The 5224-nt window shown below is 50.8% G+C and overlaps 1 pseudogene; it reads left to right on the top strand.

Annotated features, from left to right (window-relative positions):
* Positions 1–612: 612 nt before the first annotated feature.
* On the top strand, positions 613–2998 carry LOC123103718 (trimethyltridecatetraene synthase-like; annotated as a pseudogene).
* Positions 2999–5224: the final 2226 nt, after the last annotated feature.

Genomic DNA, 5224 nt, shown 5'->3' with positions numbered 1-5224 from the left:
GTTTTTTTGGAGAGAACACTCCAAAATCACGGCGTTCGCTTGGATGACCTCTCGTAGGAACAATAGTTCGCTCGGGTGACCTGCCCGAGCTCCCGTCAGCGAGTTATTGGGTCCTAAGAGCATCTCCAACGGCCGCACCAAAATCTCGCGTCCAATAATAGTTATAGCGCGCCACTTTAGCACTTTTAGTGTGCCGGGACCAATATTGCTTTAGCAGACGCCCAAAGACACGCGCCCAAAAAGCAGACAGTGCAAATTGTGAAGCGTGCCCAATCCGGAGCCCAAAATATGCTGCGCGCGATAGCGTTTTTCAGCGCGTGCCAAAAAAACTTTTAGCGCTACAGCGTCTGCTGGAGCTGCTCGGCGCCCAAAAAAGCAAAATTTTAGTGCGCGCAGTTCTTTTTGGACGCCTGTTGGAGATCCTCTAATATGGGGAGTGTTTTCGAAGAAAAAATGCTTCTAAACAAAAAAGATTCGTTATGACTCGTGCCTCACGAGGCTGGTTATTATACAATTTCCATCTGTCAAGACTCATACGTGGCTCATGACGTCTTGATAAGTCCACTCTCAATGGAGTACCACTATTAATAATAGAAGCTCTGAATGCCCGGACACCACTCACTCTCAATGGAGCTACCACCATGGACGCCCTTCCTCGGCGTCGCGCTCGCCACCGTGCTCTTCCTCAAGGCCGTCTTCCGTCGCAGCCGTCAGGCATACAACCTCCCGCCGGGCCCTAAACCATGGCCGATCATCGGCAACCTGAACCTGATGGGCGCGCTCCCGCACCGCTCCATCCACGCGCTCTCCAAGAGGTACGGCCCTCTCATGTACCTCCGGTTTGGATCGTTCCCCGTCGTGATCGGCTCGTCGGTTGAGATGGCCAAGTTCTTCCTCAAGACCCACGACATGGTGTTCCTCGACCGGCCCAAGATGGCCGCCGGCAAGTACACGACGTACAACTACAGAGACATGACCTGGTCCCCGTACGGCGCCTACTGGCGCCAGGCGCGCAAGGTGTGCCTCACCGAGCTCTTCAGCGCCAAGCGGCTCGAGTCATATGAGTACATCCGGAGCCAGGAGATGCGCGCGCTCCTGCGAGACCTGCACGAGGCCTCCCGGTCCCGGCGCGCCGTGGTGCTCAAGGACTACTTGTCGACCTTGAGCCTGAACGTGATCACGCGCATGGTGCTGGGCAAGAAGTACCTGCACAGGGAGGCAACGGACGAAGGGGGCTCCGGCTCCGCGACGACCCTGGCGGAGTTCAAGCGGATGGTCGACGAGTGGTTCTTGCTCAACGGCGTGCTCAACATCGGCGACTCCATCCCGTGGCTGGACTGGCTGGACCTCCAGGGGTACATCAAGAGGATGAAGAAGCTGAGCAAGATGTTTGATCGGTTCCTCGAACATGTCGTGGACGAGCACAACGACAGACGCCGAGTCGAGGGGGAGAGCTTCGTCTCGAAGGACATGGTGGACGTGCTACTCGAGATAGCCAGAGACCCCAATCTTGAGGTGCAGATCGACCGGGATAGCGTCAAGGCTTTCATTCAGGTAAGCCCGTGCAACTTCCCTGTTATTCAGTAAAAGAATTTGAGTACAAGGAGCTTTTCAGATCGAAGACCCCGAGTTCAGTTGCAACATCACAGGCTATGCGGATGCTACGATTAATTCTGTACCATTGCACACACTACCTAATCACTTGCAGGACCTCCTCGTCGGCGGCACGGAGAGCTCGGCGGTCGCAGTCGAGTGGGCGATCTCGGAGCTCCTGAAGAAGCCGGAGGTGTTGACCAAGGCGACCGAGGAGCTGGACCGCGTGGTGGGGCGAGCGCGCTGGGTGACGGAGAAGGACATCGCGAGCCTCCACGTATCGTCAAGGAGACGCTGCGGCTGCATCCGGTGGCGCCGATGCTGACTCCCCGGCTGTCCCGCGAGGAGGCTTCCGTCGGTGGCTACGACATCCCCGTCGGCACGCGCGTGTTCGTCAACGTGTGGTCCATCGGCTGCGACTCGGCGGTGTGGACTGCGCCGGAGGAGTTCGCGCCGGAGCGGTTCCTTGGCAGCAAGATCGACGTCAAGGGGCAGGATTTCGAGCTGCTGCCCTTCGGGTCCGGCCGGCGGATGTGCCCCGGGTACAGCCTCGGGCTGAAGGTGATCCAGGTGAGCCTCGCCAACCTGCTGCATGGTTTTGACTGGACGCTCCCGGACGGCGTGGCGACGGACGAGCTCAGCATGGAGGAGACCTTCGGTTTGTCGACGCCGCGCAAGTTCCCGCTAGAGGTCGTGTTAAAACCCAAGCTCCTCGATCACCTCTACACAGTGGGTCATTAGATATCCACTCTTTTTTTTGACGGGAAATATTTGGAGCTTTATTCAACAACGACCGCCCCAGCAGAATCTGCTAAAAGGCTTGTTACAATGATACTAGGGGCAGAATCAAGCCGACATTCTGTCACATCCAGTGTGCTTGCATACTTTGCACACTGATGAGCAGGATAGTTAGCTGATCTAGGAATAAGATGAATACGAAGAGATTTAAAACTATTAGAATGCTCCAAAATTTCAGATAAGATAGGCGCCATCAATGCCCTTGCATCATGACGCGAGTTCCAGAGATTAACCAACTCCAAGCAGTCGGACTGCATCACGACTTTCTCATAGCCTCTCAGCCTTGCAAAGATGACACCGGCCCGGAGTGCTAAGGCTTCAGAGATGAGGGGGTCGGTAATCCCCTGATAAGGTTTGCACCACGCAGCTCTAAATGTGGAATGGGAACGAGCAACTCCTCCCACTCCTCCTCTTCGAGCTTCCATAGCAATACTACCATCAGTATTTATCTTGATTTCATCTTCCTCAGGCGGCCGCCAACCGTGGCCTGGGAGTAAGTGTGCGTGCTCCTTCAGAAGATCAAGCAAAGCCAATGTTTCTCTGATCAGTGTCATAGACTGTGTAGGATCTGTTCCTCCTTTATCATGAGTGATATTGTTCCGAGAAGTCCATATGGCCCACATTATTGTAACCAGCTTTGCTCGGTCCGACTCAGAGAAACTTGGATCGCAAATAACATCTTTTGACCATGTTAGAGGATGTAAATCAGGTCACTTGACCCCAAGCCAATCCGCTGCTTGGGCCCAGAATCCTCTTGCATGGGAGCAGTTCAACAGAGTTGCATCATATTCTCATCTTCATGCTGACAGATTTTGCACGTACTCACTGTCAAGATATGTCGGTATTTGAGGGTTGCTTCTACCGGTAAGATACCCCGTAGAACCCGCCACCAAAACACTCTAACTTTTGGCAGAACCTTCAATTTCCACAACCTGGACCATAACTGTCTTTATGTCGCTGAAGTTTCGGTTACCATCCCTTCCTCTAGAGCAATGTGCTCGTCATGAGTCATAAGAGAGTGATAGGCTGATCTGACAGTGTATGAACTAGATTTCTCAAAGGCCCAAGCCCAGGATATCATCACCGCTACCGATCCTTAGGGGGATATTCAGAATAACATCTACGTCAGGGGGTATGAAGTTTTCTCTTATCACTTGAGATTTCCATATCCAAGTTTCAGCATCAATTAAATCAGAAACTCGATGTAAGTGTGCATTGCCAATGTGAGCTACCGGAGTCAAAGATCTAGTGCACGGAATCCATTTGTCCTCCCAAATGGATACAGACGTGCCGCTGCCAACATGCTTCAAGAGGCCGGTACTCAACGCTTCCTTCCCTGCAATGATCGCCCGCCAAATAGCAGACGAGGATTTTGGCGCTGTAGCACTCATAAAATCAGAAGAAGGAAAATATCTTGCTTTTAAAACTCTTGAGCACAGAGAGTTTGGGTTCATCATCAAACGCCACCCATGTTTACCGAGCAGTGCGATATTGAAAAGTTGCAGATCCTTGAACCCCATTCCTCCCTTGACCTTCGGTGATGCAAGTCCTTTCCAGGACAGCCAGTGCAGCGACCGGCGATCAAGATTGCTACTCCACCAATATTTGGCCATGTACGAGGCCAGAGTTTTGCAGACTTTCTTTGTTAACTGGAAGCAAGACATACTATATGTAGGTATAGACTGAGCAACTGCTTTGATTCTGACTTCCCTTCCAGCACAAGAGATTAGTCTCTCTATACCACCTTGGAGTTTGGTCCGGATCCTTTCTCCAATGTGATCAAAAGTGCCTCCTGTAATTCGACCAACTGCTGTTGGAAGACCGAGGTAACATTCACTAAAAGCTTCCACTGGTATAAGCAATGTTTGCTTCAGAATAACTCGGATAGGGGCTGAAGTGTTTTGACTAAAATATATTGCACTTTTTTCTTTGTTGACTGCTTGACCAGAAGACTCCCCATAGATTCCGAGAATAGCATTCAATCTATGAGCACTATGAACCGAAGCTTGCATGAAGATCAAACTATCATCAGCGAAAAGTAGATGATTTATCCACGGACACCGATAGGTTGATCTGAATCCCTCTGTCAATATAGGCCCCTCCAAAGAAATGCAGCAATGATGTGAGGCCTTCGGCACAGAGTAAGAACAAGTACGGCGAGACGGGATCACCTTGACGGAATCCACGTGAGGGAGTGAAGAAGGGAAGTAGTTCGCCATTAACACATACTACAAACCGAACTGAAGTAACACACTTCATAATCAGACGAACAAAGTCCATTCCAAACCCCAATTTCAGCATGATCGCCTCGAGATAATGCCATTCGACGCGATCATAGGCTTTCATCATATCTAATTTAACAGCACAAACATCGTTTCCCCCCTTTTCCATCTTTTCATAGCATGTACAGTTTCGAATGCAACTAGAACATTGTCTGTGATCAGACGGCCCGGGACGAAAGCACTCTGTTCAACCCCAATAATATCATCCAAAAACTCCTTAGCCGATTAGTAATAGCTTTGGCAGCAATTTTATACAGAACCGGGCATAGAGAGATTGGTCGGTATTGGGAGATTTTTTGTGGAAAACGTACCTTGGGGATCAAAGTGATAGAAGTATCGTTCATACCCACAGGCAATCCACCACCGTTCAAAATATCAAGCATAGCTGGAACTATGTCATCCTTTAGAATATTCCAATGGCGCTGAAAAAATCCCGCTGTGAAGCCATCTACTCCCGGGGCTTTAGACGGGGCCATCTGAAACAAGGCCCGTTCAACTTCATCAGTACTATATGGTTTTTGTAGCTCATAGTTCATTTGGTCCATCACCCT

The sequence above is a fragment of the Triticum aestivum genome, chromosome 5A (genome assembly GCF_018294505.1).
Source record: "Triticum aestivum cultivar Chinese Spring chromosome 5A, IWGSC CS RefSeq v2.1, whole genome shotgun sequence".
NCBI classification, from domain to species: domain Eukaryota; kingdom Viridiplantae; phylum Streptophyta; class Magnoliopsida; order Poales; family Poaceae; genus Triticum; species Triticum aestivum.
This window is presented reverse-complemented; position numbering and strand designations above follow the sequence as displayed.